The 13,527-nt window shown below is 42.6% G+C and overlaps 1 long non-coding RNA gene and 8 other non-coding genes across 9 annotated transcripts in view; 3 read left to right on the top strand and 6 right to left on the bottom strand.

Annotated features, from left to right (window-relative positions):
• Positions 1-44: 44 nt before the first annotated feature.
• Positions 45-116, top strand: TRNAM-CAU (transfer RNA methionine (anticodon CAU)). Its single transcript has one exon. It is a non-coding gene; the product is annotated as a tRNA-Met (tRNA).
• A 2,126-nt stretch (positions 117-2,242) lies between these two features.
• Positions 2,243-2,315, top strand: TRNAR-UCG (transfer RNA arginine (anticodon UCG)). The gene has a single exon. It is a non-coding gene; the product is annotated as a tRNA-Arg (tRNA).
• A 4,254-nt stretch (positions 2,316-6,569) lies between these two features.
• Positions 6,570-13,527, top strand: part of LOC129402416 (uncharacterized) — a 9,881-nt gene continuing 2,923 nt past the window's right edge. The window contains exon 1 of the long non-coding RNA XR_008628653.1: positions 6,570-7,479. This is a non-coding gene — a long non-coding RNA (uncharacterized LOC129402416). The remainder of the gene's footprint in view (positions 7,480-13,527) is intronic.
• Positions 6,951-7,032, bottom strand: TRNAS-GCU (transfer RNA serine (anticodon GCU)). Its single transcript has one exon. It is a non-coding gene; the product is annotated as a tRNA-Ser (tRNA).
• Positions 9,070-9,141, bottom strand: TRNAQ-UUG (transfer RNA glutamine (anticodon UUG)). The gene has a single exon. It is a non-coding gene; the product is annotated as a tRNA-Gln (tRNA).
• TRNAQ-UUG (transfer RNA glutamine (anticodon UUG)) lies at positions 9,643-9,714 on the bottom strand. Its single transcript has one exon. It is a non-coding gene; the product is annotated as a tRNA-Gln (tRNA).
• On the bottom strand, positions 10,736-10,817 carry TRNAS-UGA (transfer RNA serine (anticodon UGA)). The gene has a single exon. It is a non-coding gene; the product is annotated as a tRNA-Ser (tRNA).
• On the bottom strand, positions 11,225-11,296 carry TRNAM-CAU (transfer RNA methionine (anticodon CAU)). The gene has a single exon. It is a non-coding gene; the product is annotated as a tRNA-Met (tRNA).
• On the bottom strand, positions 11,614-11,684 carry TRNAG-GCC (transfer RNA glycine (anticodon GCC)). Its single transcript has one exon. It is a non-coding gene; the product is annotated as a tRNA-Gly (tRNA).

Here is a 13,527-nt window from a genome sequence, read left to right as displayed (position 1 = left end):
GACAGACCTCTAAGAGGACTTGTACAAGCCGGTTCCTACCGGTTAGCAGAGTGGCGCAGCGGAAGCGTGCTGGGCCCATAACCCAGAGGTCGATGGATCGAAACCATCCTCTGCTAGTTGTCATTTTTCTTTCTTTCCTTCCACCTAAGTAACAATTCTGTATCTTAAAGATTTCAGCCCAAATTAAAACTGACAATTTAAAATAAATTTGACATTTTACTTTTTCTAGGTAGAATGTCGATCAAATTATTTCTCTGAGAAAAAAAAATATCAAAGCACGCACACACCTTCCTTCCTTCCTTCTGCTTCTCCGAGTTCCTCTGCCGTGCTTGCGGGTCACCTGTGGTTGTGACTGCGTTGCTGTGCTCCGTGGAGCCCGGGAAATGCTGAAGTTCACTGCGTGTAGGACTGAGGGCGGGGTGGAAGCTCAAATACTTTTTATTTCCTTTTCGATGTTGTTCTACAGAGAAGGTCCTTTTCACGGAATCACTGGGTGATGATGTTATTCTGTATAGCTAAAGTGATGCTTTACTAAGAACCAGATTGTCAGCATATTGGGGGAAAAGGCTCCTTGTTAGGTCGTGATGGCCCCGTGGTAGACTAGACGTCTACTGAATCCAAGGTTTTCCTCGAGGAGGTTCAGACTCACTGTAGTCAGACGTTCAGAATTAAGGGCACAGTTATTGTGTCCTGAGGATTGTGACCTGAATAACCCATTTCTACAGACTTACAAATCAGACATATTAATAATACATCCTTAGTAAGCATAAATTGCATGAGTGTCTGTTAAATTTTAGCATTCTGTATTACTCTCCATCTTCCACTTAGATCACTTAGATGCGGAATATAAAACATATTGCAAAAAAATCTTTGTTCTCTTTCCTTTCTTTCCTTTCTTACTTTCCTTCCTCCATTTCTTTGTTTCTCTATATTTTTGTTTGTTTGTTTTGTTTAGAGACTGAAGGCTACTTCGCATCCTCGATGGCTCCAGGGACCCAAGTGTGACTCCGGGAAAGCAAAGCCTGTGCTCCAGGCCACTGAGTTGTCCCCATCCCCCAAAGAGAACTTCCTGTCCGTTTGCTCCCCCGGGGCCAACAGGCCCCCCAGCGTTCTTACCCATCTCAGAAGGTGAAAACTTTGGTGTTACACTTAAAAGAAAAAAAAAAATCTTCGAGAGGCGAATGACTTCTCTATCTCTTTTGCACCCTCAATCCAATCCACAACCATAATTCAACATCCTATACCACCCAGGATTCAACAGTAGGATTCACCACTTTCACTCACTTAGCATCACCCCTGAAGACTTTGCTTCCAGGAAGAGAGAGCAACAAATCCTTTGTCAGATTCTTGCAGGATAAAACAATCTTTATGTTAAAAACATCCCACATGACAGATGACTGCTGATTATATAGAACTTATATATATATATATATATATATATATAGTGTGTGTGTGTGTATATATATATACACACACTATGTGATATAGCTTTTATAATTGTATGCAACATAGAGAATATATTGTATATGAATGTGGAATTCAGCACATGTTTACTAAGCACGTTTTCTCAATTGTCATTAAAGAAAAAGGCTGTTTCTGTGTCTCACTTTTGTGCTCCAGAAGTTGCTAATTTACTAGTCAAGAAAAGACAAGATGGGTGGAGGGAAGAGTACTCGATCATCGTATGACTGAAACGTAAGCACGGAAGTTTGTAAGTCTGTAACTATACCTATGGTGATTCATTTAAAAATAAAAATAAATATTTTTTTAAATAAAAAGCAAGATCTATTACAAGTGAGCTAGAAGGAGGGCGCAAGAAAATGGTGAATGTAGATCAATACTTGTAGAGCATAAACCCTGAGACTGAGAAAGTAACGAGAGAGAACAAGGGGGTGGAAGAAAAAGAGAAAGAGAAAAAAAAAATCTCAGAGCAGACAAAGTACAATAGATCTTGGTATCTTTTAGCTGTTTTAGCTCCAGATTTTCTGTTCAGTTACAGAATAAAAGACTTTTCTTGCCTTGAATATCAATACAATTAACAAAACTTAAATAGTCACGGCACTTAATCAGACGTCATTCCGTGGCTCCAAATCACCCAGCATTTTTATTTTTTCAGTGCCAAAAACAAGGCGCGGGGTGTATTTGCATTTATCTCTGTGATGCTTTGGGGATGTCTGGGCCGCAGGCCGGGACACGGCGCTCATTATACTTTCTAAGAGTTACCGCGCGCTTAGTCACCAGGGACCACGTGGCCTAACGGATAAGGCGTCTGACTTCGGATCAGAAGATTGAGGGTTCGAATCCCTTCGTGGTTACATTTTATTTTCCCTCATGTCCAAATTTAACTTCCGAGGTTTCGTGATTTTTAAATTTTTTTCCCTTTCTTCTTGCTCTTTTCTTTTTCAAAGAGATTTTCACAAAAAATACTAGATAAAGCGCTTGACTACAGAAGTAGAGAACGTTGACGCAAATGCAATTACACGGATTTAATGAAAAGCTGTTAATTTTAGCTTTTAATATCCCTTCCATATATAATTTTAATATGCAGATAAATTACATAAAAAAACTTAATTCATATATATCACTTCTGGGTATTTCATGTCAAAAACAAGATATCAAATTTGTCAGTCGTGTGAAGCCCCTTGAAGCCAGGAAATTTCAGTGGATCCTGAGTATTGTCCTGACTGGAGATGGTAGCAACACAAGCTGAGCAGACCAGGGCAAATGCTTGGTTTGAAAACTGCAAGAGAAGTCCAAGCCGTGGGATCCTTTCCTGCTTAACACTTTCCTCTTTCCTCTCTGGAACTAGAGGGGAAAAAGACTTTATTGGATTGCAAAGAAGTTGAGGAAAGAGGCAAAATTAACACAGACATAGATTAGCCCTTCTACCTCCATCCCTTCCTTCCTTCCTTCCTTCCTTCCTTCCTTCCTTCCTTCCTTCCTTCCTTCCTTCCTTCCTTCCTCCCTCCCTCCCCTCCCTAACCTCTCCTCCCCTCTTCTTCCCTCCCCTCCCCTTTCCTTCCTCCCTTCCTCCCTTCCTCCCTTCCTCCCTTCCTCCCTCCCTCTCTCCCTTCCTCCCTCCCTCCCTCCCTCCCTCCCTCCCTTCCTTCCTTCCTTCCTTCCTTCCTTCCTTCCTTCCTTCCTTCCTTCCTTCCTTCCTTCCTTCCTTCCTTCCTTCCTTCCTGCCCTACCTCCCTCCTCCCTCCCTTCCTTTGCCCTCCCCTCCCTCCCTCCTTCTTTTGTTTTTGGGCCACACTTGGCGATGCTCAGGGGCTACACCTAGCTTGCTTCTCAGAGGTAACTCCTCAATCAAATCCAGGCTCCTAAGTGCAAACATGCATTTCAGCCCATTAAGCAAGCTCACTGGCCCGACTGGCACATTTCAAATCATTATCCCTGATCCAGGGAAGTAGCCCAAAGGACTGGAACACGTGCCTTCGCCCAATTGCAGTACTCCATGCCAACAGGCATAGCACCCTGGGTCCCCCTCTCCCAACCCAAGTACCACTGGGTGGCGCCATTTGGTACCCAGAACAGCTGAACCTTGGAACATCCAGAACTGGAGCATTTGGACCATCCTGATACCCAGTGCCACTGAAATGACCATGGATAGGTAAAATCAATACTGGGTGTGTATTAAAGAGTGGCATATCAACAGTGTGATTATAAAGCTTCTTAAAGCCAACCACTAGAATGTATTAGGTAACAAGCAAGATTACATGGTATTTCTAGACTTATGTTGTAGGATAACATTGGTTTGTCCTTTCTCCCTTGCCACAAGGAACTTAGGTTTATCAGGCTACACCCATCACAGTGCTCCAGAGACACTCCCATTCCTTTGTTTATCTGTAACCTCTTTCTTTGTGCTCTACTTCCCCAATTGCTCAATCACTTTTTATCTCCTAATCAGACTCTGTTAACATAAGGTCAGATCCTTCTAAGCGCACTAGACTTATATTCATAAGTAAAATATTGCCCTTCTCTTCTCCTTATGTCCTTTTACTTCAGAGCAATGTCTTTTTTGTATAGACACAGGAAGGCAGTTAATGCTATACTTTTGTAACTGAAAGTTAATTGACTCCGAATAATATTCACTCCTGGGCATCTGCTTTCTCGACTTAAGCCTCGGTTGCCCTTAGTTCCTAGCACCCTAAAAGCAGGGTCCCCATGAGGGACTGAATGGACCCAGGGCAAGCTGTGAGCTACCCTGGCACCAAAATGGGCCTGCCAAGTGCCACAATATTTAACTATAAGTTAAGAACATGATCATGGACAAATTCTGTCATGATCCAAAAAGTAACGACTAGATTAGGACTCTGCTAGGGTTAGGAAAGACTAATCATCTGGCCTGAGCACTGTAGTCTGAGATCTATAGCAAGATATCCCCAGGAGAGTCATCCTATAAGCTTAACGTATCTCTTACTGTGTTCATACAAAATGACTAATATTATGAATGTTTATATGTTTGTTGGACTAAGGAAAGGAGAAACACACCCAGGGATGGAATTTCGCTCTTGAGTGGGTCATCCTGCTGAATGAGTTTGTCCTAGAAGAAGATTCCCCTGAGGGAAGGATTTTACCTCTGTGGATTATATGACCACACCTATGTGTAATCTTACCCCAGCCCCTCATGATTTGGGATATAACATAAAAAAAGAAAGGAGTGGGCAAAAAAAGGTGGCAGACATAAAGGAGAGACTTTCCTGCTGGTGGTGTCTATGGAGATGATGAAGTCACCCACCACATTAAACACAAGCCTGAGATGGGAAGTTTCAGATAACCAAATGTAAATCCTCTATCAGATTTTAACTTGTGCAGTACTTGAAGTGAAACACAATGAAAACTTTAACAGAAATTGTCTCTTAATACATTTACAGTCTTGTATTAACAAGCTAAATATATATAGGAAATCACAAATAAATCCCTTTTAAGTTTTTTTTTTTTAAAAAAAAGGTGGCAGAGAACGGAGACATTGGAATAAACCGCAATTCATACCAACCCGCCTGGCCCTCGCTTCCTCCTTCGTCAGCCATTGCCATTGGCCGTCTGGGTGGGGGAAGCCGCCTGAGACCACCGAAGGCCGGCTGTGTGTGAGAGCCTCCGCAGCCTTCATAATTCTTTTTGAATACACAAATGTGGTACAATTCAAATTGCAATAATTGGTGCTCAGTGAAGAAAAGAATCTGTCAAATCAATAAACTTACTATTGGACATTGGTTTTTTAAAAAATATCCATAGCAGGGATGTGTGAAAGAACAGGGACAGGACAGGACTTAACCCAGCACTACACCTGGTTCCCAAAATTACCAACAGGAGTGATCCCTGAGCGTAAAGCCAAGAGCAAACCTGAGCACCACTGGGGCCACTGGGTGTGGCAAAAAAAACATAAAAAAAAAAAAAAAGGAGGGAGGAAAGAAGGAAGGGAGAGAGGAAGGGAGAGGAAGGGAGGGAGGAGGGAGGAAGGAAAGGAGGAAGGAAGGAAGGAAGGAAGGAAGGAAGGAAGGAAGGAAGGAAGGAAGGAAGGAAGGAAGGAAGGAAGGAAGGAAGGAAGGAAGGAAGGAAGGAAGGAAGGAAGGGAGGGAGGGAGGGAGGGAGGGGAAGGAATGCCATATGCATACCCTGGGTATATCTGCATGGGCAGTTTCCATCCCTTCCCTGCCCCCTCCCCCCACACACAATGATTTAAATGTTTTTCAAGTGTTGAATGCACACTGAAAATTTAGAAAGACAGAATTTTCAAAAAAATAAGCCTTTGTTTTTATTGAAGGTCAAGGGGCAAGAAGGGTGGGGGAGAATAGCAGTTTTACAACTACTCAGGCACCCATAGCATGAATTCCCTCTGATTCTTAGCCGAAAAGATTTCATTCTCTTTGACTTGCAACTTGGATTATCACCACCCAAGTATTTATTTTGAGAGTAAATAAAATTAAGTGTGTGAGCCATTTTTCCACTCCATATGTCATGTAAACCAAATATTGCCAGGGAAAATCCACAAGCAGACACTGACTCAAAATGCATGCTCCCTGGACCTCGGGCTTCAGAAAGCTGTGGAAAATCAGCTGACACGTAAGTGTTCATGAGATAATTTTTCAGATATCAAAAATCAGGATCTCAGCTTCAAAGTCTGAACATTTTAGAAGGACGTTCTAACCACCCGGCTGCCTTAAACGTGGGGTGCTTCTTTGACGAACTTAGAACTTGGTTCCCATGATCCTCACTAAGGAAAGGTTGGTTAGTGATGTGATTTATTAAAAAAATTATTAAATGTCCTCTGTCTCATGCTGTGACAAGTGACAAAGGAAAATAAAATACTCTACTGGAAAAAAAAATCTCTACTGTTCCCACAAATACGATTGTTTGCCTGACTATGTTTTACTAAAATGTGAGTTTACTAACAGTTAGTGAGTGTTTGTTTTTTTTAATAAGAATTACGCACTAAATTTAAGACGGAAGAGGGGGGGTGATCAAAGAAATAGTCTGTAACAAAAGCATCTTTGCCGAAAGGGAGCAGCAGAGATTCGCCAGGAAGACGGAACCACGTGCGCCGATGCAGAGCCTGGACACGCGGGGTCACTGCCCGTTAGGGGACGGTGGGAGCCCGGGATGATGGGTTACAGGCGAGAACCTTGATCCTGGAAACGCGCGTGGGCTTTAAAAGCTGGACACGATTCAACCCCCGTGCCCAGGCCGGGGAGACAAGGGCCGCGGGTCGGCCGCGATAGTGAGCGGAGGAAGCACGGGCACTGCATGAGCGCCAGGTAGTTGCGTGCAGTTCGCAGCCACAGTTCAGGGAGCTGCTAGCAGGTAGGGAAAGGATTTCCAGGTAAGGGCGCGGGATTTCAAGCCGGGCTGTAAAATGAACCGAGATGCCAATCTGGGTATCTCACGGGGAGATGGAAATTTCGTCACAGCGCTAAAATCTCGCACCCCCGGCCAGTGGGGCACTTAGACGACGAGGATGGGATTCGAACCCACGCGTGCAGAGCACAATGGATTAGCAGTCCATCGCCTTAACCACTCGGCCACCTCGTCACCTGTATTGCTCCCTTCCGATAAGAGTTATGTTGTTTTACTCAATAGTGCTGTATTATATAATATTTGTTCTGTGTGTTTTCCTGAATGGAGCCAACGTTCTTGCTCTCTCTCTGTCCCTTGCTTGCTTGCTTTGAACAAAGAAGAAGAAAAAGAGACTGCATCACAGGAAAGAGGACCCGAGTGAAAAGGACAAAATACATTTCCCAACGGAAATGGGAAGATGAAACGACAGCTTTTGCTTTCAAAATCAACTTGGATTTTATTATCTCTTTTAAAGCCTGCATATTCAAACCGGATTGAACGAGTTAGGTTCTATTTATTTTTGATGGACGTTCCCTCACTGAGCTCTCCGAAGGATCACTGCTCTCTGAATGCCTTCTAGGAATAATCAGCCATCTCTCCAGGGAGTGCTCCTGGGTGAGTGGTGAAGGTGGGAGGGAGACGGTAAGTTCCAATTGCGGATGATCAAAATGTCACAGCAAAGATGTCAGACTGTGTCTTACAAACATTTAGGACTCCCTGATGGATTTGTTGTGTTTCTCTTTGGTTAGTTTGTGCAGATAGTGAGATGTAATCCTAACAATCAGTGCTATCACTGTTGATTATTTTTTAATTATTTCAGTGCCCTCCAATCAAAGATCACTTGACACACCTCTCCTTGGGTCAGTTGGCTTTGTGGCTTTTACACTAGGAGACTAGGAACTCCTGCTCAGCTCTGGGTGTTGAAAGGGCCTTACTTGAGTGCAAATATCCTTTATGCTTGTTGCTTGCCATGTCATGTTGTTGACAAAATACAACACCTTTTCATGATAAAAAAAAAAATCCTCAAAAGGAGGAAAGACGCCTCTTTCATCCTTCCTTCCTTCCCTCATTCCTTTCTCTCGTTCTTTCCTCTCCCCCCACCCTCTCCCTCCCTCTCTCACCTTCCTTCATCTCTAGGGACTCTTCTCTTGTCATTGAAAGCACTGGAGAAATATCCCCTTGTGGGATCTTGAAGAATTCATTTTCAAGTTGGTGAGAGTTAATACAAGGAATTGAAGATCCTGCTAACCTCAGAGTGTTAACTCACCCATGACACCTGTGTATAATAATCCTTCATAAGACTTGTATGTTAGGCATCTATGTAGTAGCTCTCCAAAATGCTTAGGTGTATCCAGCTTGCAGACACATTGGCCAAGACTTGGTAACCTGAGGCGACAGGACAAGTGCAGCGGGCAAGTCAAGACAATGGACACGCCCTTTGTCCCACTCAAATGGCCTCCTACCAAAATTCGGCCAGGTAGTTGGGTCTTGGGATCAACTACTGATACCTGAGCATTCCCACCGCAGTAAAACTTAATGGAATTTCTAGTTGAGTTTATCTTTCTAGGATGATGATCAGATGACCAGATACTTCAACCAGTGAGACAACACTTTTGTTGTTGGTTTTGTTGTTTTGGAGCCACACCAAGCTGGTGCTCAGGGCTGACTCCTGATTCTGCACTCAGGCATGACCCTGCGACTCCTCTGTATATTTTTTGCATGAGTCCCAGGCCATTCTGAGGGCTTGGCACAAGATAAGGTTGGGGTTGGGGGAGAGGATTTGGCCTTCTGATGCATGGACCTTAAGCAAATAAGAGGATCTGGGAATGCAGGTAAGAGTTGATGTCAGGAGAGCATATTCTACAAGGACACAAAAGTATTAGAAATAGGATACCGACTAGAAACAAGAGAAGAGAAAGAAATACCACCATGGTCCTACGAGAGCACAAAGGCCAGACTGAGGGGGGATGGGCGGGATGATGGGAGGGATACTGGGAACAACGGTGGTGGAGAATGGGCACTGGTGGAGGGACGGGTACTCGATCATTGTTTGACGAAACATAAGCACGAAAGTTTGTAAGTCTGTAACTATGCCTCACGGTGATTTATTTTTAAATTTTAATTAAATTAAATTAAAAATTAATTAATTGGTTGATTAATTAGTTAAAGGGGAAAAAACTGAGCCAGACTGTGTGAATATATAAATGAGAACCACCGGGAAAACAACAGGTGAGGTCCCACCGAGATTTGAACTCGGATCGCTGGATTCAAAGTCCAGAGTGCTAACCATTACACCATGGGGCCACATAAGGAAGATGTGCTTTTGGAATAGCTCAAATATTCATTTGTTTATCATTCTTTCTCAAAAATTTGTGTAGTACGAATAGTCTTAACTTCCAAAATATTAATATAAAAAATTACACTATTCCAAATCAGAAGTAGTTCCTAAGCACGCCGGGTGTAGCTCACCTTCAAATATATTGTAATCCCAAACAGCGAAGTCCTCAAAATAAACAGACCACCAAAACGCTACCGCTCTCTCATCTTAAGATCCAGTTCCTTTTGACAAAAAGATGGAACTGAAACCCCCAACTAACGCTAGAGATGGGAAATTTGAACGCTTAAGCAAACACACGCGAAGCTGACGGCCAATGTAGAAGAGAGACGGAGAAATCCTAGAGCAGAGAACGCTCTGCTGTAGTCCCTCTTGAAGAGCTTAGTGTACAGGAGCGCGCCAAGTTCACAGGTGTTTGTTTCCAACATTCTTCACACTCGTGAATTTTGTGAGCGTAAAAAAGCTGTAGCAGGTCCCACCGAGATTTGAACTCGGATCGCTGGATTCAAAGTCCAGAGTGCTAACCATTACACCATGGGGCCGGCCGTGCCTTTAATACCATGGAAGCTTTTGCAGAGAACTTTAGTTTGTTATAAAACTTATCAAAACATTGTGAATCTGCAATGAATGAGTAAGACAAAATTGCTCTAACAAGAAAACAGACAAACAAACAATACTTGCAGTTGGAACACAGAATTCCAAGCACAGAATTTAGCTGGAATTTGAAATTTCTCTCAAGGCCCACTGAGACTGCAAAGCAGTATTCTTAGAAAGAGCAAAACAAACAAGTGAATTTCTCTCTCCTGGGCCATGAACTCTTGCTGCCTGAATTTACAAAATAAAGCCTCACCACTTAAAAAATCTCTTAGTACTTACATAAACAGAAAATTCAAGAAGTAAAAATGTTAATATAAAATGGAAACATACTGGCAATTTTAGACATTAAGATTTCTTTTACCTGTTTAAATATTTTCATTTTTAAAAAATCAGCGCTACCAATTACCCATATAATAAAAGACTATATTTTTATATTTATTATTATTGATGTTAAATACGCAGTATTGCTTGAAAAATTCATCAAGAAACTCCGACATCTGAAACAACTTTGAAAATTCAATCAGATATTTCCTTTCTCCAATTCTGTTTCAAAATGGAAAATAAGAGGGTTCCAGAAGGAAAGATTGGAATTTGTTTGAGTGATGGCAAATATCAAATACACAAAGAAGTTAGAGGTGACGCATTGAGTGTAGCCGAATTCTTGGAAGAACATGAAGCAGAATGATAGACGCATGAGAGGGTGAGAAAGTCTTGGGTTTAGGATACAATTCAATATGAATTAGAAATTGGACGTTATTTTCTGCGTTTTTATAATCAAAAATTAATGCAGATCTCCCCAAATAACTTTCAAATTTCGACCCACGGTTATTCTATATAGCAAAGACATGACGATTCCTCTTAAGTGGAGGAAGGAAATGAAGGAAAACTTTGCTGTTTATTTCATTCAGTGTTTTTTGTTGATAGCTGCTTCTTACAGGTGTAGGACCTGGGAAGAAAACACATCTCCGTAGTCGGCAGGATTCGAACCTGCGCGGGGAGACCCCAATGGATTTCAAGTCCATCGCCTTAACCACTCGGCCACGACTACACAGCTGTACAAAGAGGCTAGATATATTCCCATGAGTAATATAATCCTTGCTGCAAATTAACTTTCCTTTGTTTTCCTGAAAGTCTATTGTGATATACCTGTCATCATGGGAAAATCAAAATATTGATTGCAGCGGCTATTTCCAACTGTGTCACTCGTCTAACCGACAAGGTATAAAAAACTATCTGAAGATCATATACCAATCCTTAACAGGTATATTAGTCCCAGATTTGACATTGATTAGCAACCAAAACTCCAGATGTAATAATATTTACCACTGTTACATAGAAAAAAGGAATAAAGAACTGCCTTGGGGATTATCACACACGAAGAACTGGTTCACAGGCTCTGTGATATTACCTGGACTATCTTTAAAATTTAGACTCGAGAGTCAATAAGTAATTCGATAGCAGAGGATGGTTTCGATCCATCGACCTCTGGGTTATGGGCCCAGCACGCTTCCGCTGCGCCACTCTGCTAACACGAAGAGTTGCTTTAGCAAATCCTTATAGAAGGTTCAAAGAAATTCTGTCTGTGTTTTTCCAACTGTTCACAGGAGTTTATAAGAATTGAAAACTTTACTTGACACTACCAGATGTGGCCCCTCTACCTCCATATCAGCGATTTAATGATTCCTCACCCTCATTAGGGGAGGCTAGAGTGTGATACCCCGTTTCAAATAGTTGGAAAACGAAATGCACGCTCATAGGAACATTTTATAAAAGGAAATTTATAGAAAGAGGAATCGGCCTACTCTCCCTGACTTTTGTTAAATAATATGAAAAAAGGTTCCTGTTGCATTGGCCGGGAATCGAACCCGGGCCTCCCGCGTGGCAGGCGAGAATTCTACCACTGAACCACCAATGCTCGACGGAAACTAGCTCTCCTATTTGTCCTCATAAAGCAACTGTTGCGTTATTTCTAGATTATGAGTAGAATACTAAGTATATCTCCCTTTGAACGTGTTCTCAAAACTGAATTTACCCATCATAGTATCTTTCTTCATCCCCCCCCCCCCGATCCCTTTAAATACTTAATAAAAACAAGTTCTGAAATGTTCTCCTTTCGGATGTGACTCCTTTAGAAAGCTAGATTGAAGTTTGCCACCACATTTAAAGAATACAAGCCCCCTGAAGCTCCATCTCGCGCGGACAGCACGCACACGTCATGCTTGACGTCACACTCCAGTCTGACGTGTACCGCATTGTCACGAAAGCAAAAATCACAGAGAAAAGGCTGCAAGTGAAAAGTGTCCCCCCAGCCCCTGCAGACAATCCCCACCGGCTGCTGCGGTGGCACAAGAACCAAACGCGACCTGGAAGTAAACGGGAGTGTCGGCCCCTGTCGTAAGGACCTTTCCGTCGGCCTGGAGAGGGAGGCCACACGGGGGAAATGATTGGCGACCAGTGAAGATCTGCAAGGGACCTTGCTTCGGGGTTCCAGGGGTGTGTGTGATGTCTTTGGATCGCTTATATTACAGAGTTGAGGGAGAGGAATAAACTGGAGAAGCTAAATCATTTGTGAGCTCTTTTTTTGCTTATGTAATAATTCATGTCTAGTGTAGTTGATCCTCATTCATCCAGAGGTGGTCCAGGTAAATGAAGACGGTTGCTATTAAAGTCACTTGATAAACTGTGTAAAAGCACCAGATTAATAACAGTAACTGACTTTTGCTTCGTGTAACTTTTCTTCATGGAATGAAGATTCAACTTTTATTGAATCGCAAATTCAAAATTTTAACCACATTTCTGGTTTCCTTTTTTATTGAATCACAGTGACATACACAGTTACAAAGTTGCTCATGATTGGATTTCAGTCATATAATATTCCAACATCCATCCCTTCGCCAGTGTATGATTTCCCACTACCAATGTCCCCCCCAAATGTTTACCCTATTTCTTGTATTGAACTGTTTACTGAGATTTTTGATGAGTCTTTCAAAGTATATGCTTAGTATTTGGATAAGAGTAGTGATATATTTTTGATTTGCGACACATAAAGATTATTGAAAGGTAAAAGATTATATTCGCTATTTGTTTGCTATAAAACAAATAGCACCAAACAGTGGCTTGAAACAACCAATACTAACAGTTTCTGTGCCTGGACTCCAAGAGTGGGCCCAGATGTTTTATGAGGTTACAAACCAAGTGCTAACAAGGATCTGAATGACCGGCTTTTCTTGGACCTGAGATTTTTCTTCTCCCCTTCTCACACCCCTTCTTCAGCCCCTTCTCCTCTCTTCTCTTCCCCCCCCCCCCCCCCACCCCTTCTGCCACTGTAGACGGTTTGAGAGAATGTGCTAAGTGGGTACTTGCTCTGGGAGCATCCGGACAGAAGGCTGTTGGCATCTTCTGTCAGGGCAGCCCTGGAAGATGAGTGTCCAGATCATGCAGGGAATAAAGGAAAACCCCGTATCCAGGAAAGGATAACGCAGAGGCAAACCCTGGAGGAGCAACATGATTCTGAGGAATTGACAAAAGGCCTGTAGAATGGTCTCCCCCACTCCCTCCTGCCTTGGGTTTATCTTTGCTCTTTATTTGGTTTGCAGCAAGGATGAGATTGCATTTGAAGACCAGCATAACAAGGGAAACGCTTTAACCCAGTCAGAGGAGTTAGGGAAAAGGAGGGAGGAGACTCAAGGCAATTCCTGACTGGAGATACTGATGGCAGATCAAGGCAGTTGAGGTCTTGGAGAGAAGAGAACATAACA

Source organism: Sorex araneus, chromosome 2 (genome assembly GCF_027595985.1).
Source record: "Sorex araneus isolate mSorAra2 chromosome 2, mSorAra2.pri, whole genome shotgun sequence".
In the NCBI taxonomy this organism is placed as follows: domain Eukaryota; kingdom Metazoa; phylum Chordata; class Mammalia; order Eulipotyphla; family Soricidae; genus Sorex; species Sorex araneus.
Note: the sequence above shows the minus strand (reverse complement) of the source record. Positions and strands in the feature narration are given on the sequence as shown.